This window comes from Dromiciops gliroides, chromosome 4 (genome assembly GCF_019393635.1).
Source record: "Dromiciops gliroides isolate mDroGli1 chromosome 4, mDroGli1.pri, whole genome shotgun sequence".
Classification (NCBI taxonomy): Eukaryota; Metazoa; Chordata; class Mammalia; order Microbiotheria; family Microbiotheriidae; genus Dromiciops; species Dromiciops gliroides.
Window position 1 is genome coordinate 200,835,197 of NC_057864.1, and position 27,502 is coordinate 200,862,698.

Sequence of the window (27,502 nt, forward strand, 5' to 3'; positions counted from 1 at the left end):
AATTACTCCATCTTCCCTCCTTCTTGCCTTTCTTCCCTCTCTCTGTCCTTCCTTCCTTCCTTGCTTCTTTCTTTTCTTTACCACTGTCATCCCTTCTCCTGTTAATCCATGAATCATTATCAATATAATGATATCCTGCTAACTCCAGCAAGATATTTTGGGCCAGATACTCAATGGCCCCAAATGCAAGTTTGTGATCTGAAAAGATTGAACCAATGAGATAGAAAATTGAAAAAAATGTACTAATCCTACATTAAGAACTTGAACTGGGACACTTCACCTATTTTCTTTACACTCATGGGTCTGTGTGCTCTTGAGAAATGTAAGTAGTCCAGACTGGATTCTGTTCTAGGGATCCTGGTCTCTAATGAGAAAGATTAAGTTCCTTTTTTCTTATTCCTTAACTCATTAACCCCATCGTGGTTCCTTAGATATTATTAAAATTTAGGTTGTAGCTCAAGTCTATGGTATTCTCAAAAAAAAGGTAGTTGTAAAGTATATAGTGTTCAATAGGATTCAGGTATGGGACAGTTATTTATTTCTTACACACTAAAACACTTAAAATCCCACAAGGACAGAAAAGCCAAAAATAGGTTTCAGTGACTTGACTTATAACTGTTCCCATGGTCTCACAGATAGATGTCTCTCCATGTAGATGTCTTTCAGGAAAACATGCTAGGGATTGAATTCATCCTCTGGCAAGTGACCATCTTCTCTAAGAGTCCTGAAGTAGTTGCCAGGGACTCTGCCACTATGAGATTAAAAATCACTAGCATCCTGCAACCCACCCAACCCCTTAGGGCCCCAGGCCTGGGAAGAACAAATAAACATAAGACAAGTTACTTAATAGAGACAGGGATAATTTTTACTACCCCTTCCTTTATATCCTTGGAAATGGTTACTTTTTTTTAGAAATGATTGGTCAGGGTAATTGGTAGGTCTCTGTATGACCTTTACTGTTCTGAAGATAGTTGTGATTTTAGAGTTTCTATGACCTACTCATTCAATCTAGTCTCAGAGGGATAAGGGATAAAAGAGGCCATATAAGTCAATATGATTTAGTGGCACAACATTTCTACGATAGAATCTTGAATTAGGAAGGGCCCTTAAAACTGTCTTCCAGTCCAACTCCCCCCGCCCCCTCCCCTAAGGAAATCGCTTTCCACATGAAGCAAGTGATCTTTAAACCCTTGTTTGAATAACTCCAATAATGTAGAGGTCAATACCTATTGAAGTATATCATTCCATTGTTAGATAGTTCTAATCATTAGAAGGGTAATTCTATCAATGGATAGAATGAGAGCCTAGAGTTAGGAAGACTCATTTTCTTGAGTTCAAATCCAACTCAGATGCTAGCTATATGACCCTGGGCAAGTCACTTAACCCTATTTGCCTCATCTGTAAAATGAGTTGGAGAAGGAAATGGCAGACCAGTATAGTATCTTTGCCAAGAAAACCCCAAATGGGGTTATAGTCAGACACAACTGAACAACAACAACAACAACAAAATCATTAGGAAACCCTTCCTTAAATTGAACTAAAACCTACCTCTTTGGCAAACTTTGCCAACTTTGTTCTGTTGAGCCTAGTTCTGCCCCTTTGGGGATACCCAAACAAGCCTAATGTCTTTTGAAAGACAGGCTTTCAAATATTAGAAGATTCCTACCTTAACAACCAACTCTTACCAATAATGCTCTCCTTTCCTGGTTCCTTCAATATTTCCTTATATTCTAGATCTTTCTTTTTCTTTTCTTTTTTTTTCTTTCTTTCTTTTTTTGCAGGGCAATGAGGGTTAAGTGACTTGCCCAGAGTCACCCAGCTAGTAAGTGTCACGTGTCTGAGGTCAGATTTGAACTTGGATCCTCCTGAATCCAGGGCCAGTGCTTTATCCACTGTGCCACCCAGATGCCCCTATATTCTATATCTTTCAAATCCTTAACCACCCTGGTGTAATCTAGTTGGTGAAACCACTTTATATCTAAAATCTTGTCAAGTTCCGCTTTAAAAGTTGTTTTTTTTTTTAAGTTACATTCTAGTAAGCCCTAATTTGTAAGTGGGAAGGGATTTGTTGCTGGGAATGAAGACATCTGAAAGCAGAAGTATCTGAACTAAATTTGAGACTTGAAGCTGCAGGGTAGTTGTTAATGAGTAAGTTTAACCACTGTATTTAAATTAAATCAGTAAAGTAGCTGTGAAATCTTCCACTGGGATTCCAACTATTGTCAAGAGAAGGTCCTGTATGACCATACTCTTTTTCTGTTTGTGCTCATGGGTAGAGGAAATGTGGGAACAAAGGAGCCAGAGGAGGTGGTACAGCTATTCCTTTCCAGGAGATCATAGATTTGATTCTGGAAGGGACCTTACAGGCCTGCAAGGGCAATCCCTCTACTTTATAGATGAGAGGATACTCAGACCCTACAAAAGGAACTCAGGTGCTGTGATTTCAGAATCTGTGTTCTTCCCACTGTTCCACACTGCTTCCCTCCCATAACCCTAAGATAGTAAATAAACAATTTGTGGTTGCAATGAAAGGAAACTCTGTTAGTAAAGAGAAAACCCTCCTGTTTAATGCCAAATTAAGGCTCAAATCCCAAAGCCTCAAAGTCTTCTATATGCCCATAAGAAGGATTTTGATGCTGTTAATGGACACATAGGATCATAGATTTGGGGATAGAAGGGACCATAGAGGTCAATGTGTCTATTTTTCCAGTTACATTTAGAGATAGTTTTCAACATTTGTTTTTTTAAGATTTCTAGTTTCAAATTTTTCTCCATCCCTTCCCTCCCTCTCCCCTCCCCAAGACAGCAAGTAATCTGATATAGGTTATATATATATACGATCACATTAAACATATTTCTGCATTAGTCATGTTATGAGAGAAGAATCAGAGCAAAAAGGAAAAACCTCAAAAAAGAAAAACTACAATAAAACCAATAGAAATAGTATGGTTTGATCTGCATCCAGATTCAACAGTTCTTTTTTCCTATATTTGGAGAGAATTTTCCAACATGAATCCTTTGGAACTATCTTAGACCATTGTATTGCTGAGAAGAATCGAGTCCTTCACATTTGGTCAACACACAATGTTGTTGATACTGTGTACAATGTTCTCCTGGTTCTGCTCATCTCACTCATCATCAGTTCATTAATGCTCTTCTCTTCAAGATGAGAAAGCTGATATTTAGAGACCTAGAAACTGATTAGATCAGGGTCTTTATTGTTTATTCATTTCAGTTATGCCCAACTTTTCATTATCGCATTTGGGGTTTCCTTGACAAAAATCCTGGAGTGGTTTGCCATTTCCTTCTCCAGCACATTTTACAGATGAGGAAACAGAGGCAAACAGGGTGAAGTGACTTGACCAGGGTCACATAGCTAGTAAATGTCTGAGCCTGGATTTGAACTCAGGTCTTCCTGACTTTAGGCCTAGTGTTCTATCTACTATGCCACCTAGCTGTCCCTTAGATCCGGTAAGTATCTAAGGTGGCATTTAAACCTAGGTGTTCTTGATTCCAAATCATAGCACTACATCCACAAATTGTTCTGTCTTTCTTTGATTCTTAGGTTCTGTTTACATAAGATATGTGCCCACATGTAAGATTATGTGTGGGTGAGTAATCTAAATATATAGATGCAGCCAGATAGTAGGAGGACCGTCACTCCGGCATTGGCAAAACACTAACCGGAGGAAGGGAAGGGGAAGGCCTGTGACTGATGAGGCTAGGCTGTCTTCCCTCCAGCCTCGAAAAGGGAAGTAGGGTCAGAATGGCATCTCTCTGCCATCCTTAAAAGATCTGTGGTCTAAGGATATTAGCCTAGGTTAAGGAGGAAAGTCACTTCTTTGATCAGTCTTAAGGGGGAGGGTAACCCTTAGCTTATACTCTCCAGTCTAACTCTACCCTACTAAATGCTGGTTACAAAAAAGATCATCACAAGTAATGAATATCAAATAAACCCATTTATGCAAGTAAAACAGAAAACAAGAACCTGGAAAGGCTCTATAAATTAAAATAAACTAGTCCTTCATCTGGGCAGCAGATAAAATCTCAGATAAAACCAGACAGAAGAGAACGATCGAACCCAGGCTGGGAGATCCTTTCTCAGCAATCTCTAGAATGGCAGGAGTGGTACAACTGTAATATGGTGGGGCAGCTAGGTAGCAAAGGAGGTAGAATGCCAGGCCTGGAGTCAGAAAGACTCATCTTCTTGAGTTCAAATCTAGACTCAGACACTCACTAGCTGTATGAACCCAAACAAGTCCATTTCCTCATCTGTAAAATGAGCTGGAGAAGGAAATGGCAAACCACTCTACTATCTCTGCCAAGAAAACCCACAAATGGGGTCATGAAAAAATTGGACATAACTGAAAACCAATTGAACAACAACAGCCATGTGATGGGGGCAGGCTTCTCCACATGCATGCAGAGGAGAAGTCTTTTTTTTTTTCTATCACCTTTCAGGAGGTCTTATGTTCATATTCCAAAGACTTTCTGGAACCAATTCCCATAAGATATGAAGCATCAAACCTAGCCTTCTCTTAACCAATCAGGAATCACATCTTCTTCCATATGTCCATGATCCTTAAATAGAGAGCTGCCTCTTCCCCATTCCTCCTGGGTGGGACCCAGGGTATATTTAAAGCAGGAAAAGACCTTAGAGACCTTAGTCCAATCCATTTTCAAGAGAAGGCAGCCAATCAAAGAAAATAAAGTGATTTGCCCAAGGTCACAAAGAAAGCATGAGTTTATTGGAATGTTCTACACAATCCCAGAAAAATCCAGTGTTTGACCAAGCAGGTATAATGGGGATCTGGCACTGTGCAGAGTAACTACAATAAAGCCCCTCAACAAGGAGAATTTAGGAAGCCTGCTTACAGGAGAAGGTTCTCATGGAAATGTTTTCTTTATTAGCTATGGAGCCATTCAAAAGGGCCTACCCTCTCCAGTTACCTGTCTTATATCTCACACATTCATCTGGCTTCATTTGGTGACTCCTCAACTCACAGCATGCTGTGAGACACCATGCCAAACTTGGGAGTTCTTAAAGGTTGGAAGAGTGAGCCACAGGAATCTTGGGATAAGCATCCTGTTGTTGAGAAGCAAGGTGAGTGACCTTTGGGATTCCAGCCTAGTGGTCACCAGCTTATCTGTCAGTCATGGCACATTTAGAAACGAAATTTAGAAATGTTATCCAGGAACTGAGCAGATTCTTGAGCCTGCTTCCCTAGAGACTGAGGTGTTATAAGGAAGAATCTGTCCTGGAGGTATTAAGGGAAGGGGTGTGCTTGTGTGCTTGTTCTCATTATATCCTTTAATTAAATAACCTTTTGTAAAAGTTACCCAATGAGGGGCAGCTAGGTGGCACAGTGGATAAGGCACCGGCCCTAGGGTCAGGAGGACCTGAGTTCAAATCTGACCTCAGACACTTGACACTTACTAGCTGTGTGAACCTGGGCAAGTCACTTAACCCTCATTGCCCTGCAAAACAAAACAAAACAAAAAAAAAAACCTTACCCAATGTTAAGTGCTTAAATAGAATGGGCATCTCATTGAACCCCTAATAATGTGGAGAAAACAATGAATGGGGATTTGAGCTGATGGTGATAAAGAAAAACCCTACAAACCCATCATAGTACCCTAAAACTTTGAGGGAAGTTGTAGGAGCCCTGCTCCTAAGAGAGTGGGGTAAGGGCATTCATATTACATGATGACTGATAACTGGTCATTGAGTCTTGATGTTTATATTTCTTTAAAATTTTCTTTAATTGTTTATAATACTTTTAAAGGATTGGCAAAATTTATACTTTTTGTATAATTTATAATTTAATTTTATAATTTGACATACTTTTAGTATAATTTTAGCACATATATAACTGATTTTATTATATACATTATTATTTATGCATATAATATTTACATTGTTATATATTTAATTTTAAAAGGATAATTGAATGGAAGAATATTCTACATTTTCTTTGAGTTATTCATCCCTATGGGAAGGCAAGGTATTCAGATCATGAGGCTATATTACTAAGGTACTGCTTCTCACTTGATGGCCACTTATTATAATTGCAGATCAAATGCCAAAGAGGAAATAAACAGCCTGCGTGCTAGGATTCCAAGCCCACATCTATGAAATGACAAATGCCACAGAGCCCCTAAAATCAAAGTTGTTGAACTTGACTTGGCATATAACAGGGAGCTGAGAAGAGAGGTTTCAGAGTAGCTACAATATAATAGAAGTTGGAAGAGATGGAAAAGGACCCCAGGGGAAGCATTTGGTATTTGATGGCATGGAGAAAGGCCAGAGCTTCTGTTTGGAGAAGAGATAGGTTCTGAACCTGAGATTAAATACCTTTGTGACTTTGGGTAGTTCACCTCAGAAATCTGGATCTCCGTTTTCTGATCTGTAAAATGAGAGAATTGGACCAACTGGCCTCTAAGATCCTTTCAGCTCTAGCTAGGTGTGAAGGCTCATATTGTTGGCTAAGGAAAGTACTGAATGACTATATTCTCTCAAAAGGAAGCAGGCAGCAGGAGCCCTAACAAGGGACAAAGGTCAATCAATCATGGTTCCCATCTTCCCATCACATGTTGGATATGTTAGGACAGAAGCAGTGGCCCTTGTTGTTGTTGTTCATCCTTCATTCTCAAAGAGGACCAATGACCTCAGGAGGGAGATGTCTTGACTTGCAAGTGGATTGAGTTTAAGTGAGACAGAACTGGGCAAAGTATCATCAACCTCATTCTCTCCTACAGAGTCATCAGAGTTCAATGAATGGCAAGACAAGTCTTGCCATGGTGATGGCCCAGTGGTACTTATGCAGTTAAGAAAGCCAGAGGGAGGAAGTGAAGATGTTGCTGAGTGTCTGTACCTTCCCAGCAAAAGCAGCTGCACTAGGTTTGGGGGTGTGGGGGGTGTTTTTGTTGTGGTTTCTGCTGTTATCACTGTTATTGTTTTAATTAAATCATTGCTGGGGGTTCTCTCTCTCTCTCTCTCTCTCTCTCTCTCTCTCTCTGGTTTTGTAGGAGGATTAACATTATCTGTTTTGCTAATTTTGCTTAAATACTTTCAACTCCTCCTAAGAAAGGTGCCACAGGAAACTCTGACATCAATTAAAGGAAGAAAGGAGGAAGAGGCAAAGAATCCTTCCCCATCTCTCGCTTTCCTCACACAGCCCTAGGCACGTAATAGGTGCTCAATAGGCTGGTCTATTGGGTTTCTCTTTTCTCATTTTGCTCACTAGCAAGCAGGTGGTAGACTGCTTATATTGGCTACTTTGGTTAATGAATAAGAAGCCCTTCTTTCATCCATCCCCACATTTCCTCCATTTGTTGGATGAATCAACTAATTGGAGGAAGATTAGGGAAAGAGGATTAACCCTTGATATTTTCATTGGTCTTTCTCCCCACTTCCATGAACATTCACCTAATTTATAGAAAACAAGGATATTTTCTCTCCTTTGGGTGTATGTGGATTAAGGGAGTCCCTGGGATGCCCCATTCCCTCCATTACTCTGGTGACTTCCAAAGATCGTTTGAGGTACATGTTGCTGGGTTGGCTTGCTGTACTTTGTCTTCCCTATGGTACCGTTGACTCCTGGACAATTATCAGTGGGATAAAGACCTAGGCTCTTTTAGCCTTTTTCTAGAAGTACAGCATTTGGACAACAGGTGCCAAGGACTCCCCTGGCATTCTCTCTACTCATAAAATCTCTGACACTCTCATAAAGAAAGCTTTTTGTTGGACCCAATGATGGAAAATGCTCTCCAAATCCAGAAAAAAAGAACTATAGAATCTAGGTGCAGATTGAACCATACTATTTTTAATTATTTTTGTTTTTCTTTTTGAGGTTTTTCCCTTTTGCTCTGATTCTTCTTTCACAACATGACTAATGCAGAAATATGTTTAATGTGATTGTACATATATAACCTATATCAGATTGCTTTCTGTCTTAGGGAGGGAGAAGGGAAGAGAGGGAGGGAGAAAAATTTGGAACTAGAAATCTTATAAAAACAAATGTTGCTGGAAAACAATAAAATAGTTTTATGGAAAAAATTAAATAAGATTTTAGAAATTTTAAAAATATTCATTAGGTATTAAAAAAGAAAGCTTTTTGTTGTTGTTCAGTTGTTTTGGTCATGTCCTATTCTTTGTCATTCCATTTAAGGTTTTCTTGGCAAAAATAAATCATAAAGTGGTTTGCCATTTCCTTCTCTAGATCATTTTACAGATGAAGAAACTGAGGCAAACAGGATTAAGTGACTTACCTCGAGTCACACAGCTAGTAAGTGTCTGAGGCCAGATTTGAACTCAGGAAGATGAGTCTTCCTGACTCCAAGCTTAGCATTCTATCCACTGTGCCACTTACCTGCCCCAAAGGAAGCTTTACTATCTCAGGCCTAGCTCAAGTCTCATCTTCACAAAACTTTGCCTCCTCCATCTAGGCCACAGTGATTTCACTTGTCTGTATTCCTTATAGCATTTATCGTCTGCATCTTTTATTTGAACCAATCAATCAACAAGTATTGATTAAGTGCCTATTATGTGCCAGGTACAGTGTTAGGCCCTGGAGATACAAACACCAAGAATAAAACAAACTTTATTCATAAGGAGCTTCCATTTGAATGGGAGAGACAACAAGTGGACATGTAAATATATAGCATAAAGTGAAAAAATACAATTGTATAAAAATATAAAGGATGAAACCATCCCTACATTCTAATGGAGAAAATAGTACATAGAACAACATATATAGCACAAATGTAAAATAAATTGATAGAAATATATACAAAGTAATTAAATGCAATGTAGTTGGGGAGGGAGGACACCAACAGTTGGGGGTATCAGGAAAGATTTCATGTAAATTATGGGTAAGCTACATTTAAGGGGAAAGAGGGACTCTGTGAAACTTAGGAGGAATATATTCCAGCTTTAGGGCCATGTAGAGGCCTGGAGACAAGAGAGAGCGTGTCAAGTATCAGGAGCAGAGAAGGCCAGGCTAGCTAGATCAGAATGCAGACGTGAGCAGTACACCTTTTCCTGTATGTGTCTAGTCTACTTTACTAATCTGGAAGTCCCTCCAGAGGGTAGGGCTCTCATCAGGATATTCCCATATCTCACACTGCACCTCCAACATAGGAAATTTCAATAACCCCTAAAGTTAATGGATGAATTTTCATCAAGATTTTTACTGATTCCTCAAATCTAAGATAAAAGGGCCTGGAACTGCCCAAGCGCTTTCCCTGCCTTCTCCCCCGGATGACCAAGCACAGCATGGAGATTCTAAGACCTTCTGGAAGGCTGAGGGTGGTGAGGGAGCCTCTGGCTGCTCACAAAAGCCTCATCCCCTTGGAAGAAGAAATGAGGGAGGGGGAGAAATCAACCAGCAATAACAACAACAACATGACAGGCATTGCGAGCTGAGCATAACAAATCAGACTTTAAAATTCCGGGGCCGTGGTGTGTGCCTTGGATAAAGTTCAGGTAATTATGCCTTGCGCTTGCCTACCCCCCTGCCTGATTTTTTTCCCCTGCTTCATACTGACAGAGTTATAATAATTGGGTGCCACTGCTTAAGCTCATCAGCTCCTGGCTTCCTGAAAGGAACGTTGCAATTAGCAGCCCTTACCCTGTAATAAAGCCTTTAATATCCACTTTCATGGTTCATATTACAGCCATTCAGGCCTGTCCCCTTCCACATGGCCTGTCAAGGAGAGGGGCTGGGTGCTACTAGGGAGATGCCCCTTTGAATGGCTTGGCAAACAATTGTTCCAGAGGCAAGCTGGGCCAGACAGCTGAAGAATTACAAGGGGAAATTAGAAGGGATATTTCTTTCCTACATCTCCTCTCAGTAGCTCCATCCCAGCTACCCTCCTCCTAGCCACCCCCACTCTAAGCTTGCCATCCCCTATCCAGAACAAGAGTGGGGTGGGGGTAGAGGTGGAGGTGGGGGAATGGAAGGGGTTCTTGGTAGTTCAGAAAACAGTCTAACCTGTGATGCAGTCCCACAAGGAAAAGAGGTATCCTGTGTCCCTGAGGGGGTGGTGGTGGAAAGGATAACAAAACCCAGAAAGGGATGGTGATCAGGGACCAGATGAGGTGCAGCTGTTGGTGGGTATAGATGAACAGAAGATCTCATGGAACAAGCATAGAGATGGTGGTTTTCTGAACCACTATGGGGAGGATGTGTGTTCTCCTAGGATAAAGTACATCAATCCTTCGGTGCACCTATAGGCTGGTACCCTGAGACAAAAGCTTGTTGCCTTCGCCTTATTGTCCTAGTGCTTCTGCTGCTAGCCTTCCTGTCGTGCTATTTCTTGTGCTGTTTTAGGCTTCTTCCAGACTAGGCTCTGCTAATAGAGGCCTTCGGAGAGGAAAGAGAGGGGATGGGGAGATAGAGGTTGGTTGATTGTATGAGTGTGTGTGTGTATGTGCATCTATGCCTGGCATCAAGACTCCCACTCAAAAGATAGGAAGGACTTCTCCAAGGGATACTGGCCAACCTCCTCATCATACAAATGAGGAAACTGAGTACCAGAGAAGGGGTGTGGCTTATACATTACACAGATATTAGTCCTGGAGTTAGTTATAACAGTTTGAGAGCTTTATGAAATTTTCAGTGAGCATTTATACCTCAGAAAATCTGCTACTGCTGCAAATTAGGGTTTGATTTATTATTTCATTGATTATATAGACAAGAAAGTGTTAATAATAATGCAGATTAAACTTAAACGTGTATTCATATGCCCTTTCCCCACCCCCAATACCTAGAAACTCTGGTTGTTAAACATTTATGATCACACCCCTGTATTTCTCTATAAATATTTCTTGAGCTCAGCAGGAATGCAGGAGAAGGCTGAGGAAATGAAATCATCACCAGACTGGAGGCCTGGTGATTGTAAGCTAATAATAAAATAATAACTAGCATTTCTATGTTGATTTAAGGTTTATATCTGTTATTTCATTGAAATCTTACTACATCCTTGGCAATGGAGCCTGTGCCTAGGGGTCTGGTGGGAACTGTGTTCTTTTACTGGGGTGGGGAGAACAGCTACAACCTGAGGCCTGACTAGTCTTCCCTATGCTCTGGCCTTCTCGGAATATGATTGTTCTACTTTATGCAGTAACCCATTCTGAGAGATGTTTGGGGTGCAGGGTTTATTTATCATACATGTGAGTAGGACATGATTTCGTAGGATTTTAGAGCAGGAAGAGACCTTATGGATCATTTAGTCCAATTCTGCTTCTTACTTCCTGTGTGATTTGTGACAAATCACTTAACCTCTCTGTAGGTCTCAATTTCCTCATATGCAAAATGAGATTGGATTAGGTAACCTGGAAAGCCCCCTGCAGGCTTCAATCTATGATCCTCACTTTACAGATGAGGAAACTGAGTCTCACAAAAGGGATGTGGCTTATACGATGTTACACAGATAACAAATAGTAGAGGCAGGATTCATCAAGGCTAGTATTCTCTCCATTATTCCACATTTTGTGGTTGTTCAGTTATTCGGTCATGTCCGATTCCTCATGATTCCATGAGCCATCGAACACCGGACCCTTCTGTCCTCCACTATCTCCTGAAGTCTGTCCAAACTCATGTTCATTGCCTCCATGATACTATCCATCCATCTCATCCTCTGCCATACCCTTTTCCTTATGCCTTCAATCTTTCCCAACATCAGGGTCTTTTCCAATGAGTACCTTTATCTCAACTCAATAAACACATGCAGTCAAATAGTTGTAAATTGAATTGTGTAAGAGAAACTCCAGGACCTTGCTATTCACAGGACCCCTAGAGTGAATACTTTTGCTTTGTTTTCTTTTTAAAATATGATTTTACATTTTTTTTGGTTTTTCTGTACTTCAGAATTTGAACACTGTCAAATTGTTATTCTAACTTCAGAATTTGAATGTCAACAAATATGAGCAATTCTCTTTACAAAGAACAGAAAAAAAGGATTGCATATATAACCACAGATCTCTATTATGTATGGCTTCCATTTCTCTTCAAAATTATATAACGAATTTGACACATTAGTTTCAAAGCTGTCTTATTTGTTCTTGTCTCCCTTAGACCCTGTTTCTGTTCTGCACATATTTTTCTTAAATGCTGCAATGATCATCTATTATTTCCTCACTTTTTTATATCATTATTGATAGCCACTTCTTTCCTCTCAAGTCATACTCCCAATTAAAAAAAAAAAACTTTTGTAACAAATAAGTATATTTAAGCAAGAGAAATCCATACGTTGTCTATATCCAAGAATCCATATGTTGTCTATGTCTCAGTTTGTGGCCTCATTTCTGAGTGAATCCTTTTATAAAGTAAAAAATTGGGGCAGCTAGGTGGCACAGTGGATAGAGCACCGGCCCTGGAGACACGAGTACCTGAGTTCAAATCCGGCCTCAGACACTTAACACTAGCTGTGTGACCCTGGGCAAGTCACTTAACCCCAATTGCCTCACTAAAAAATATAAATATAAAGTAAAAAATTCTTGTGCAAACCAAGTGACTGGTCAACAGTCTTGATCCAGGGCTTTCCATTTATTTTCAATCGCTTCCACAAATAATGAGTGAATCTCTACTGTGTGTAAGACTGAGGTGTTAAGTTCTTTGTCAACAATTAAACATGACAGGCCAGTACCTGCCTCCAAGAAGATTACACTCTAGTGCCTAGCCTTCATCTTTGGACCAGGGGCTACTTTTTAGAGCTACTAGCCCCTAGCCCAGGCCCTAAGAAAAGAGGGCAATCGGTGTGTACATCTAATGCTGTTGCTGTTGCAATTGCTGAATGCAGTTTCCCCCATACTTTTCCTTCCTCTGGGACCAGAAGTTAATAAATAGCCACAGACTCTCTAGTGCCACATCTGGAGGGCAAAATGGCTCATTCCTTCCCAGTGTGATTTTTCCATCAGGACACACAATTGATCACAAAGATAGACTGAGACATAAGTCAAAACTGTATTCAGCTCAAGGGACAAGTCAAGGGGAGTCCCCTAGGGACAGGATATGTCTGTCTTATCACCCAAATCCAGCCCCTTTGTGACCCAGGTCCTTCTCTCTCTGGTTCCTTAGAAGCACTGTCACTTTGAAGACTAGATGTTTTGTCCCCTGCTGTTCCACATGGTAAAACTAAGACAAGCAAGTGCAAATTATAGGGAGTTAGATTCTGGTTCAGTAAGAATGAAAACTTTCTAATAATTAATTCCTCCCCACCAAAAGAAAAAGACATGAGGCAGTGAGTACTGAAAATATTCAAGCCGAGACTGAATAGCTTTTCACTAAGTAGAATGTTGTTAAATTTCTAGGTTTTTTTTTTTATTTTTTATTTTTTTTAGTGAGGCAGTTGGGGTTAAGTGACTTGCCCAGGGTCACACAGCTAGTAAGTGTTAAGTGTCTGAGGCTGGATTTGAACTCAGGTACTCCTGACTCCAGGGCCAGTGCTCTATCCACTGCGCCACCTAGCTGCCCTCTAGTTTCTGATAAATGTAAATGCATCATATTAGGCTTGGGAAAGAATAAGATGAACATCCATTGGCTTGGCTCAAGTCAAGGACAGAACCCTTTAGAGAGAGGGTCTAGGCAAGGTGACCTCTCAGCTCTGACTCCTAAAAGCCTGAAGCACCTCATTCTAAGAGGCTAATTGCTTTACAAAGAGGTCCTGGTTAGTGGTAAAACTCCCCTGAAGTGATAAAATTTTTTTAAAAATTCAAATTTTCTCTACTTGAAGTTGCAATTATGTAAAATATGGTCATTGGTTCCAGCCCAATGGAAATATGCCGCATGAATTCGAATCATGTAATCACTTCAGGGGGATTGATCATTTGGAACCAATTGGGACCTAGCCGTGCTGGTATTGGAAGTGTCCAAAGTCCAAAATTCCCAATGAACACTTATTAGTCTTAAGGTAACTAACTCTCCAGCCTGCTTTGTATTTGAGCTTCTGCTACCACTGTCTCTCCTCTCTCTCCTGCTTTCTCAATTAGCTTTGGACCCAATAACCTCCTCCCCACATTTACCTAGGGAGTGGTCAGGCAACAGCATCTACATGCTGCCTTAGTTATCAAGCAATGGAGGGCAAACAGGAGGAAGAGAGGAGCAGGGATCAGAACAGAAGGAGAGGGAGGGAGCAGGCACTCAATGACTGAGTCACTTCCCCCAGCTCTTCTCCTTCCACTTTCTCAAGCTCTCTTCACACTTTTCTCTTCCTAAGCCCTTTGCCCACCCACCAGAACTGAATTAAGAAGAACCAGGCAGGTGCTTAGCATCTTTAATGTGCTTCCTTACAAATGTTTCACAATAAGGTAATTATGTTAGAAAATAATAAACGTGTCGGTCTTTCTGGAAATATTTTTACTTCTGGTGAAGGAGGAAACGGCTCTATTGTTTTTCAAGTGCATTTATGAGCCTGTACATATTAATTAACTGAATTCTGGCTCCACCACCTCCTGGCATTTGTATTATTCATAAATGTCTCAGGGCTACAGTAACTTATGTACTTTCCTCTTCAGCTTAGAATCATTTTTTAAATTTCAGTTTCTTTTCTGACTAATTGCAGTTGTGGTTTGAGCTTCCCAGGTCGGGAAGTTCTTGGGCTATTTCTCCAATCCTTCCCTGCCCTCCTCTGGGGCCTACCAGGACCCAGGGCCTGCAGAATAATAATAACTGACATTAGCATTTCATATATATGCCCTCATTCGAGCCTCATAACCCTAGTTAGCTCAGAATTATTAAACCCCAATTTACAGATGGTGAAACTGAGGTTTCAGAGAATTTAAGAGTTTGGTTATAATTCCGCTCAGCTATGAAAGGTCAGCATCCAAACTCAAACCCAGGTCTTTTTAAAAAAATTGCATGATGTCATTGTATTTTTGTTTTGTTATGAACCCTAAAGAAGTTCTGTATAGGTTCTAAATACCCAGGAAAGAAGGTTCTTGTCATTAAAGTCTGAGTTCAAGCTCAGAAACATCTGATTTTATCAGTGGAAATGACTTTAAGGGAGCAGCTAGGTGGCACAATGGATAAAGCACTGGCCCTGGATTCAGGAGGACCTGAGTTCAAATCCAGCCTCAGACACTTTATATTTACTAGCTGTGTGACCTTGGGCAAGTCACTTAACCCTCATTGCCTTGCCCCCCCAAAAAAAATTACTTTAAAGAAGAGCCATTAACATTGACTTTGCCCCTGCAACTTAAGGATCATGGGACTTTTCCATATGACTTGCAGCTGAAACTTTCCATATAAGTTGTTTCCCCTGCCCCACTAGAATGTGAGCTCCTTGAGAGGAGGGACTGTCTTACTTTTCTTTCTATCCCAAGCTCTAAACACATGTGCTCTGCACATAGTGCTTAATAAATGCTTTTTTCATTCATTCGTTTATGCCACCACCACACAACCAGCCCTTCCTTGTAACAGAAGCAAAACCAAATAACCCAGTGACAGATTCTGATAACATATGCAGCCTTCTCTCCCCACAGTCCCTCACCTTTCTAAAGCCACAAGGGAAGTGCTTCTTAGTTTTCCTTCAAAGCCTAGGTCTTTCACCCCACGTGCTGAGTCAGAGGAAAGTATTTGGGTTCAGTTCCTAACTCTACCACTTACTTAGCTGTGTGGCCTTGAACAAATCGCTGTGCTTTTTTAGATCTCATTTTTCTGATCTGAAAATCGACCAAAGTTTCTTAAACTATGGGTCACCATCCAATATGGGGTCACATAACTGAAGGTGGGGGTTGAGAAAAATTGGCAATGGAAAAAAGTTTTGTATACCTATATACCTGGGGTTGCCTCGGGCAAAAAAAGGTTGTGAGTGAAAAAAGTTTAAGATGCCCTGGACTAGATGATTTCCAGGTTTAAATTTATAGTTTCACTGCACTGTGTTTCATCTATGTGGATGATGCCTTCCCAAGCTAGGCTTTGCTTCCCAAGGGCATCCTTGGGACTGTCTTCTAGTTCTTCCAGTCTCCCTATACTTTGAAAGACACTAGACTCTGCATACATCTGTGCTCAAGAAATGCTTGCTGGCTTACTGCATCTTCAACTTGGGAAAGGAGAGAGACTGAGACAGAGAGACACAGACACAGAGACACAGAGACAAAAAGAGAGAAAGAGACAATCAGACAGACAAAGAAACAGAGAAACAAAGACACAGAGACAGAGACAGGCAGTTACAGAGACAGAGATAGACACACAGTGATAGAGATGAGAGAAAGAGACTTCCCCAGCAAGATTCCATCCCATCATTCTTCTGGCTTGGACATTTCACTCCTGTAAAGGATTGGTTGTGATATAGTCACTCAATGTAGGGGAGCTGCTTTTAAAGCCCTCCAGAGAGGATGTGTTAGACCTCCTTATGTCATCCCTTTTAGTGCCTTATACAACCTTCCCTGCTGGGAGGTTCTGCTTTATGCCTAATCTAAATACATCTTGGTTCCATTAAAATCCATTTTGTTGTGTTCTGCCCTCAATGCAGTGGAATGGAGAGTAAGTTGCTACGCTGGGGCTTGGGAAGTAATAGGACAGACTTAGCCAGGACCCAGAGTCCAACCGTATACTGACTATATAATAGAAAGGATTGGATCAAAAGAAGTAAGACCATAAACATAGAGCTAGGCAAAGACCAGGGTCCAAGAGTTCAGAGACTCACCAAGATCATGCTAGTAAGCAAGGTTTATAGAATCTGATCCTAGGATTGAGACTATCTCCTTTCTGCTCTCTTTTGTACATCCTGCTAAGTGTGGGCAGCCCTGAGCTATAAGGCATCCATTATGCATATCCAACAACAGGTATCCACTTCCTCTACAGAAGGAGGTAACGAGGCCAGGCCCCTAAACTGGTCAACCCACCACTATCTTTGCCCACATCACTGATGCGCCCCCTGAGTTGAGCTTGCAAGACTTTGATGCAGAGTCTGAGTATTCTAATTCATCTGCTACCCACTGTTATGCCTATGGCCAACAAATTCTAACCACTTGTGGCTCTCCCTATCCTGGTGTTATTTAATCATTAGCTAGTGAAAAGTAAACTACCCATAAGTTCCTCCTCCCATTTTCTCATCCTTATTTTCCTCAACTTTATCCCTTCTAAACCCCACTCCAAGTATGTCCATCTTTTCCACTCTGCCTTCCGGTATTCTTGTTCCATAATAGGCAAACTTCCCTCCCTCCATTCTAGACCTCTTTCCTCTCATACTCCTGACTTCCTCAATACGACACTGCATCCTGGTCATCCTCTCTAACATTGGCTTTTCCTAATGCCTCCAACTGGTAGTGCCCTCCCTCCATAGCCATCTTGTATTTATTCTATATATTCCTTTGTAGTACTGTCATTGGGCTATTTCCCCAACTCAACACCCCTGTAGATTAGGTTCCCCAAAGAGCAGCTACTCTCAGAGATTCTAAGGTACTTCAAAAACTATATAGTTCATAAGCCCCCATCAGTGAATTTACTTTTAGTAGTTAGCCAGTAGATATTACCTAGAAATTGAGACATTTACTAAAATGGCATTAAGAGCAGTAGTTACAAAACAAAACATCACATACCATACCCCAGAAATATGATCTATACTCCCTCACAAACACTCAGCATCTGTCAGAAAAATGGGAACAAACTTATAGTATATTCGTAGTGAGGCACATACACCTGGGAACACATGATACCAGACTAACTCATTCATCCAGTATTATAGGTCCCCAATTCTTTTCTTTCTTCTTAGAGTCTTCCAGTTTATTGTTGTTAAGAAGGTTCTTCTGCTGGACTCCTTGGGTTTATTCCTCTCCACAGCTTGAATCTCAACTGTAAGTTCTCTTCTCTCTGCTTCCAGAGGTCTTGTTCCTCAAAGCTACCCCCTTCTCTGTCTGCTCCTTGTGGGATACGCCTGAACTGGATTTCTAACTCTTTCTTTCAAACTGTCAAACTCGCCAACTGCTGGATGAACTGTCTCCTACTGGTTGAGAATCTCTACTGAAAAGCACCAAGGTCAATAGTGGGGAGGGAAAGTGAAAACCCTTCTTCTCTATCCCCTACATACAAAAAGATAAAAATTCATTATCAGGGGCTAGGTTGGTTTTTTAAGTGCCATCTTCTCCGCAGACTGACTACAGAACTAGCAGACACGTATTTTGGGGCCACCAAGACAGTCTTTCCCTGGCCAAACACCAAGCTCCTCTTCCAGTTCAATCATAGAATTTCCAAACTCTGTGAAGAAATAAAACATTTTTATATTTAGTTTAAAACTTTGTTATCTACCCCTTATTTCTTGTAATTACATTCTGAGCTGGGAGCTGATAACAGACAAATCCTCCTCTCCCCTATTATTAGATATGTGATCTTCCCAAATTGAATCTAAGTACCTTGAGAAGAGGGATCATTTCATTTTTTGTTTGTTTGTTTTTGTATCACCAGTGCCTCAAACAGTTCCTGACACATAATAAGTGCTTAATAAATACTTGTTGATTGACTGACATAATAATAATAGCTAACATTTATATAGCAGTTACTATGTATGACACTTTACAATTATCTCCTTTGATTTTCATAACAGTTCTGAAAGGTTGGTGCTATTATCATCACCTCTGTTTTACAGATGAGGAAACAAGCAAACAGGGGTTAAGTGACTTGCCAAGGGTCATACAGCTTGTAAATATCTGAGGTCAAATTTGAACTCAGGTTTTTCCTTAACCCAGGCCCAGCACTCTATTCACCATATCAACTATCTGCCCCTCCAGGGCAAGTAGGAGATCAGCTATCACCCCGTGAACTCTTATTCTAATTGAAATGACAAAAATGTTATTATTACCTAAAACAATTGATCAGTGTGGTATTGTTTTTTTTTGGGGGGGGGTGTTACCCATTGAATTCCAAACAAACTATTTTAAATCATCCCCCAAAACTTTTTCTTCTCCCATTGGAATTTTTATTTTAAGGAGAAACAGAAGTTCTTCTGATGCTCTGGAAGATGGACAAATAGAGTGTAGTGGATTTAAAATCAGAACTTGGAGTTAGGGGCAGCTAGGTGGCATAGTGGATAAAGCACTGGCGCCGGATTCAGGAAGACCTGAGTTCAAATGTGACCTCAGACACTTGATACTTACTAGCTGTGTGACCCTGGGCAAGTCACTTAACCCTCATTGCCCTGCAAAAACAATCAAACAAAAAAACAACAACAAATAAATAAGAGGGTTGGGCTAGATTGTTTCTGACATTTCTTCTGGCTCAAAACCTTATGAAAAGAGATAAAATTGTTAAAATGCTTTCCGGTTTGTAAAGCACTATGCATATACATGTATACACATATACATTATACAGATACAGATAGATACATACACATGCTCCATGCCTGGAATGTTCTCTCTCCTCATCTCTGCCTCCTGGGTTCTTGAGCTTCCTTCATGTCTGGGCTAAAGTCCCACCTTCTGAAAGAAACCTTACCCAGTTCTCCTTAGTTCTTTCCTTCTGTGATTACCACCAATTTATCTGAATATATTGTTTGTATATGGTCTGCATGCCATCTCCCCCATTAGACTGCAAGTTCCTTGAGAGCACATACTGGTTTTTTGCTTGTTTATTTATTTTTTTCCTTACTTTGAATCCTCATTGCTTAGCTCAGTGCCTGGAACATAGTAGGCACTTAACAAATGCTAGTTCACTGACTGACTGATTTACCTGTGGTCATCTATAGTGAGTCCCAAGAATAAGTTCACCACTAAGCCAATGTCTGAGGTGAGATTTGAACTCAGGGCTTCCTAACTCCAAGTCCAAAGTTTTAACTGTGATGTCAAGCTGCTTTTCTCAAGGTATACAAACCATGAAATTAAATTCCATATGAAATGGAAGGTCTTATCACAAGGAAGGACTGAATTCACATAGCAAAGGACTTGGGAAAGTATCCAGGTCTGCGACCCAAAGTAAGAATTTAGAACTAGAACTCCTGGACCCCTACAGGGGCAGCAGCTGCAGCCCAGAGAAGAATGTTAATGGGTGTGCCCATCTTGGACTGAATTTCTGAACCATAGCTTCAACTGTGACCTCCCTCTGCCCCTCAGCCAGAATACTATCCCTCCTGCCAGTCGGGCGGTCAGTTGGCATCTTCACACCCTAGCCTGGCTGTCTCCACTGCAGGCAGTCCTGAGTTGGCAAGAAAAGAGCAATAGTCACCCTCCCCCCACTGGTCCCCCAAACCTCCGCCAACAATATTGATTTTTTTTCCTCCTCTTCAAGGTCAGAGAGGTGGGAGGGGATGTATTCTGGAACCCAGAAGAACGTCTTCACCTTAGTGGTTTAGTGCAGTGCAGGGAGGTTTGAATGTCACCTATAGTCATTTGGTTCTCCCTCATACAGCTCCTGGGAGCTAGCCCTCCCACATGGTTGAAGCAATTGCCAGTTGACACCATTGTTGATTCTTTCCTTGGATGCAGAGAGATCCTTCTGCTAGCTGAGCCCAGGATCGGGAGAAGGGGACTTTCAAGGGGAGCAGAGATCTCAAATGCAGCAAGATGACTCTATATTGTATCTTCCTGTCCCTCCCCCAGATAGTCCCCACGCTGACATATTTTGCCCTTCAGTCTCCTCCTTTTTCTCTTTCTCCTCTTCCCTCTTACTATACTTACATCAGCCTGTCCTTGCATTTCTCATGCATCACGATGAGATTTCTGTCCCTACTTCCTTCAACCTTTCCTAATTGGTCCTTTCCTTTCTAAATGGAAGTCTAACCACCTCTTCTCAGGCTCTGCCCAGACCTCCTGGGCAAGGTCAGCCAGTCAGCCAGTTGGTCAGTCAATAAATATTTATTAAGTATCTGCTATGTGATAGGTGCTGTGCTAAATGTTGGGGATATAAATGAGGAAAGAGAAAGAAAAAAAGAAACAAATGAGGAAAGAAAGACAGTCCCTACCCTAAAGGGGCTCACAATCTAATAGAGGAAGATAATTTGCAAAGGGAAGCTGAAAGTGGGGGAAAGGGCTCCCACTCCCACTCCCCCACCTCGAACTCCCTTTACCTAACAAGCAAACAAGGGATTCCTTCTCCTCCAGTCTCCTTCTCTCTCATCCAGTCACTGGCGCGTTCCCACAATGAGTTCACCATTCACACAGCAAAGGACTGAATTCAAGATGAAGACCCAGGTCTGGGACTCAAAGTCTCTCCAACATAGCTGTGTATAACCAATCAAAAGCATGATGCCCAGTTAAGCAGAAGTTCTTAACCCTGGGGATCTATGAAGTTGTTTTGTTTTTCAATCCTATGTGTTAAGCATCTAAGACATTTTTATGAGAAGGGTTTCATATCCTGAACCAAATTGCCAAAGGAGTTCATGACATACAAAGAATTAAGACACCCAATTATGCCTTTAGTCTGCTTCAAGTTAAATAAGGAAGAAATGATGGGCGTATATGAAAAAGACCTAAGACCATGCACAACATAGTTTGCAAGATCATAGAATTTGGGACTAGCAAGACCTCAGAAGCCATTTTGTCCAACCTCTTATTTTCCATATGGAGAGACTGAGGCCCAGAGAAACTGGGTGATTATATAGCTGATGAATAGTAGAGCTGGGACAAGAGCTGAAGTGATGTGACTATATACAAATTCTTTTGTTGTTCAGTTGTGTCTGACTCTTTGTGACCCCATTTGGAGTTTTCTTGACAAAGAGACTGGAGTGGTTTGCCATTTCCTTCTCCACCTCATTTTGCAGATGAGAAAACTATGGCAAACAGGATTAAGTGACATACCCAGGGTCACACAGCTAGTAAGTGTCTGAAGCTGGATTTGAACTCCTGAAGATGAGTCTACCTGACTCTATACACTGTGTCTCCTAGCTGCCCTATATACAAATACTGGAGGAATGCAAAAGTGAATGGAGTGAAATCAAGTGAGATCAGTACAGGCAGGTTTTCTGGATGAATTCCTAGTCACTTCCCCTAAGGGTGATTCAGACCTCTTTGGTCAGATGATCGAGGCATTTGACTGAACCAATGCAGGGAGGGAGAAGGATAACTGATGGAGACCCACAGACACTCCCAACATCCCTGGGTATTCACTCAATGTCAAGAGAAGAAGGCACCCAGAGTATTGAATAGGCACAATCCGGTAGATATTCAGGATGAGTATGAACAAGAGTCACAAAGAATGGGCAGACACATCAGCCTCGCTGGAGGGAGGGAGTACTGCCTTTAGTGGGATCACATGTCCATTGAATGCAGGTAAATTTGCATGTTGATTTACATGTCCTTGTCGCATTGTTTAAATCAAAATCTCACACCATCTTTCCCCCCCAACCCATACACAAATCTTAGCCCTTTTTTCCTGCCCAGACTAAACTCTCTCTGCCTTGCCACCTCAGAACCAACCATAGACACTGTCCTTAGCCTTCATAACTCATTCAAAGAGCACAGTGGTACCATGATTTCTCATTTCAATGAAGTTGTTCTGTGGACAGCCTTGGAGGGTGGGGAGGGGAAAAGGTTGCCTCAAGAAGCAAGGAGGATTATTGCACAGGGATCCTCTTGGTCAGGAGAAGCGTCTAATCTCTCTGCTCCTCGCAGGCTATGCTCTTTGTGGGGTGATACAAGGGACGGCCATGGGGCAGTAGGGTGGAGATAAGCATTTTACATCTCCCTCGGTGACCAGTTTGAAAGCTGAAAGTATGGTTCATATATAGAGAAGAGCAAGTAGCTCTTCTCTAATTGCATAAACACATAAAGTATTATGCACATAGGTATGCAAGTGTATATACAGTTATCCCTTCCACATCGTGGGGGTTAGGGACATGAGCTCCCACGATCTGCGGAATCTGCAGAATCTTTTTTGGCCTTCCCTTCGTACCAGAGAAGGCTGGATTATTATCATATTAAAAGAGAAAATATGTTGATGTTATACGATACTATACATATGTTTTCTGCATCTCTGAGTTTCTAAACTTTTTCTGCATCATCTGCTGCCCTTTATGTATTGTCTACGGCTTCTGCAAAAGCTCCCCCCAAATCCACACGTAATATATATATTTTTTAGTGAGGCAACTGGGGTTAAGTGACTTGCCCAGGGTCACACAGCTGGTAAGTGTTAAGTGTCTGAGGCTGGATTTGAACTCAGGTCCTCCTGACTCCAGGGCCGGTGCTCTATCCACTGCGCCACCGAGCTGCCCCTGACACGTAATATTTTTTTTAATGGGGCAATGCGGGTTAAGTGACCTGCCCAGGGTCACACAGCTAGTAAGTGTCAAGTGTCTGAGGTCGAATTTGAACTCAGGTCCTCCTGAATCCAGGGCTGGTGCTTTATCCACTGCACCACCTAGCTGCCCCCCACCCCCCCGCCATGTAATTTCTTATGCCGACCTATGCTATATTGAACCTGCAATGGGATGGGGAAGGGATGACTGTATACACGTGTGTGTCTACATCTACATACGTGTATATATGTAGATGTACATACATGGATACGTGCATGTTGTTGTTGTTGTTCAATGGTTTCACATCTGCCTCTTCGTGACCCCGTTTGGGGTTTTCCTGGCAGAGATACTACAGTGGCCCCCCATTTTCTTCTGTGAGAAAAGAATTATTAATAATGAATTTCTAGGAGAAATGAAGACCAGTTAGTGTTAGCTGCTCTCTCTCCTTCCCCTTCCCCAGGAAACCAACCTGGAATGAATCTTCAGCTTAATAAAAGGAATGCTGATTGACCTTTCTGTTTATCTAGGGGAACAAGTACACCTAGATGGTTGGAAGTGGATCTCTAGACCACCCCCCAAGTCATGTCAATCAATGGAGCTGAATGATGCTAACCAATTTAGCTTAGATCAATGTGTGGTTACCTGCCTCTACCAAAAAGAGGATAAAAATCCCTTGCTCTCTCTATCTGGCCCCCTTCCTGGGACTCTTTCTCTCTCCTCATTAGGTAATGTAAGGCTTGAGTTCATGTGTGCTCTCTCTCATTCTGGACTCCTTCCTGGGACTCTTACTTATCAAAAGGGTTATGTGGTGACAGCTAGGTGGTGCAGTAGATAAAGCACCAGCCCTGGATTCGGGAGGACCTGAGTTCAAATCCAGCCTCAGACACTTGATACTTACTGGCTGTGTGACCCTGGGCAAGTCACTTAACCCTCATTGCCCCACAAAACAAAACAAAAAGATGGATATATAATGGCATAGGCCTGTAAACCTATGACCAGTGGAGAAGTCAGGGATACATATGGTCAATACTTTATTAATATGTGATCTTAATTAATAATAAATGCTTACTGCCAAAACTGTTGCAATAGCCTTTAATTAATAAGCAGCGAAATTTTAGAAAACCCCAGCCTAGTCTCACAATATTTTAAATAACACAGTTCTCTAGCTTGTTTTACAAATGAGGGAACTGAGGCAAACAGGGTTAAGTGACTTGCCCAGGTCACCCAGATAGTAAGTGTCTGAGACTGGATTTGAACTCAGGTCTTCTTGATTCTAGGGTTGGTGCTCTATCCACTGTGCCACCTAGCTGCCCTATACATACACACGTGTGTGTGTGTGTGTGTGTGTGTGTGTGTGTGTGTATGCCTAAAAAAAATGAAAAGGAGAAAGAGGGAGGAAAAGGGAGATACTGAGAATATTTTAAATATAAGAATATAAACATTTGAAAATCTATGAAAATATGCATGTGTGAAAAATGCAGATCGACTCCATGGGGACCAATTCCCATAGTCTGAAATTTTGGGGTTTTTAACTTGTCTGATTGTGGAAGACAGATTCTGTCCATTGCAAGGGATGAGCCTTAGGCTAAAGGCTGGGGACTAGGAGCCAGGAGCCAGGAATACTAGTCAATTCAATTCAGTCCTATATTCAGATAGGGAGGCACACAAACACATATGCACAAAAAGCTACACACACACATATTGATATATAAATATAACTATGTCTATATCTGTGCATGTACTTAGACCCAGGAGTAGAGATATACAAAATACACATACTTAGAGCAGAAAGAGCGCTGGCCTGGAAGTCAGGAGACACTTAGGTGCCGACTGACTAGCTATGTCTCACCTCTGTCTCTTAGCTTCCCTGTTGTTGTTCAGTTGTTTCAGGCATGTCTGACTCTTTGTGACCGCATTTAGGGTTTTCTTAACAAAGATACTAGATGACTGGTTTGCTATTTCCTTCTTCAGCTCATTTTACAGATGAGGAAACTGAGGCAAATGGAGTTAAGTGACTTATCCAGGGTCACACAGCTAGTGGTTTGCCATTTCCTTCTTTGGCTCATTTTACAGACAAGAAAACTGAGGAAAACAGGGTTAAGTGATTTGTCCAGGGTCGCCCAGCTAGTAAGCGTCAAAGACTGAATTTGAATTCAGGTCTTCCTGACTCCAGGCCTGGAGTTCTACCCACTGTTGTGCTATGCCACTTAGTTTCCCTGGCTTCCTTTAATCCTCACCTCAAATCCTGTTTTCTGCAGGAGGCCTTCCCAATCTGATGCTTCCTCTTCCCCAGTGCCTTCAGAGGCATAGCCCCTCAGAGACTACCATCCAACTACTCTGTATAGGTCTCATAAGTACATAACTATTTACATGTATATACCTTGTGTGTACATAGTTACATGTTGCCTTCCTCCTTGAGAGCTGAGGTCATGTTTTTGCCTCTCTTTGTATCCCCAATACTTATTAACTCAGTCCCTGGCACATGGTCACAACAATACCTAAATATCTGTTGACTGATCATCTATGTATGATTGTCTATGACTTCTTTTTTTTTTTTTGCAGGGCAATGAGGGTTAAGTGACTTGCCCAGGGTCACACAGCTAGTTAAGTGTCAAGTGTCTGAGGCTGGATTTGAACTCAGGTCCTCCTGAATCCAAGGCCAGTGCTTTATTCACTGCACCACCTAGCTATGCCTATGACTTCTTGGAGAAGTCACTTCCCATTTCTGAGACTCAGATTCCTCCTCTGCAATATGAGAGGTTTGTCCTGGATGGTAACAAAAGTCCTTTCCAGCTAAAAATTTACGTAATTCTTTGAGGTTTTTGACATATAGATTTAGAAAGAAATATGTTAAGACCCTTAGGGGTAATGCACTTTCTATTCAGGGAATCAAATGCATATTCTTGTAAGCAGTTACATTTACAGAAATGTATCCAGACATAGAGAATAGTCTGAGGAAGGTTGAGGAGAGGGCCATGAGTGGTTGAGGTAGCACCTGAGTCACTCCTACCGAGGTGGGTAAGGGACATGCCCTCTCCAATTCTCACCAAGTAGCAGTGGAGGGGAAATAGTCCAGGGGCATGGAATAATATTCCACGGCCCTGGCTAGAGCAGCTAAGGGTGAGGTAGAGAGGAGGTGGGAGGACAGAGGAGAATTTAGGATGGGAAGAATCCCAAAGATGCCTCCTGCCCTCTCAGGACTTACCTTCTGGGGGTCAACTCACACATTCTCAGGTTCAGGCCGTTGGTTACTGACTCTCATCTTGTCTTGTAGAGCCTGTTACTAGGACATGTAATGAAAGAACTGCAGGTGGTTGGGTAATAGCAGATAGTGGGAAGATGGCGAAAATAACCCTAAGGGGGAACAGAACCACGACTACCATTCAAAAAGGCTGCCTATCTAGGAAACTTTGCAATCCTAGGTACCTCCTGCTGTCTAAAGACACATTTACCTTTACAAAGAGATGGCTTTTACCTCTAGCCTTTAATAAAACTTTCTAAAACACAGTTTGGGAATTGATGTGAGTAGGGCCTCATGGACCCAATCCAAGAGTCAAGTAACAATGATTCTGGTAGATTTAATTCAATCCCTCAAACATCTCTTGAGCACCTACTATATTCATAGCCTTGTGCTCTGGAGCCTTTCTATAGATTTCATTTATCCAGTCCTTTTCTGTCCTTTGTTTACCATAGAAAATTGAGCTCTGACTGTACTTTGAGAAAACCAAAGTGTACTCGGAGAATACTCGGAATAGATGTAAGTGATTATGATCCTCACTAAGGAGGCTCTGTGGCATCTAGGGCTTGATTCAAGAAGCACAAATGCATCCTTAAACAAGAATGTTTGTACCTTTGTAATTAAGGGACAATGTTATATAGTGGGGACAGCTAGGGTAGTGCAGTGGATGGAATCAGGAAGACCTGAGTTCAAATATGGTCTCAGACAATTACTAGCTGAGTGACCCTGGCCAAGTCACTTAACTATGCCTCAGTTTCCTCATCTGTAAAATGAGCTGGAGAAGAAAATAGCAAACTTCTTTAGTATCTTTGCCAAGAAAACCATAAAGAGGGTCATTAAGAGTCAGATACAACTGAAACAATTGAACAAGTTGTATAGTGGGAAAAGTGCTAGACTTGGAATCAGCATGATATGGGTTTGAATTCTGCCTGAGACACTGCCACCTCCTATGGGAAGCCTTCCCTAATCCTCCTGTTAGTGCTGTTAATCTACTCAGACTGTCTTATATTCACTTTTCTCTTTCTTTATTATGTTCCCTGAATATAATTAGGTTCCTTGTATTTTTATTCCCAGTACCAAGCATGGGATATTGAACAT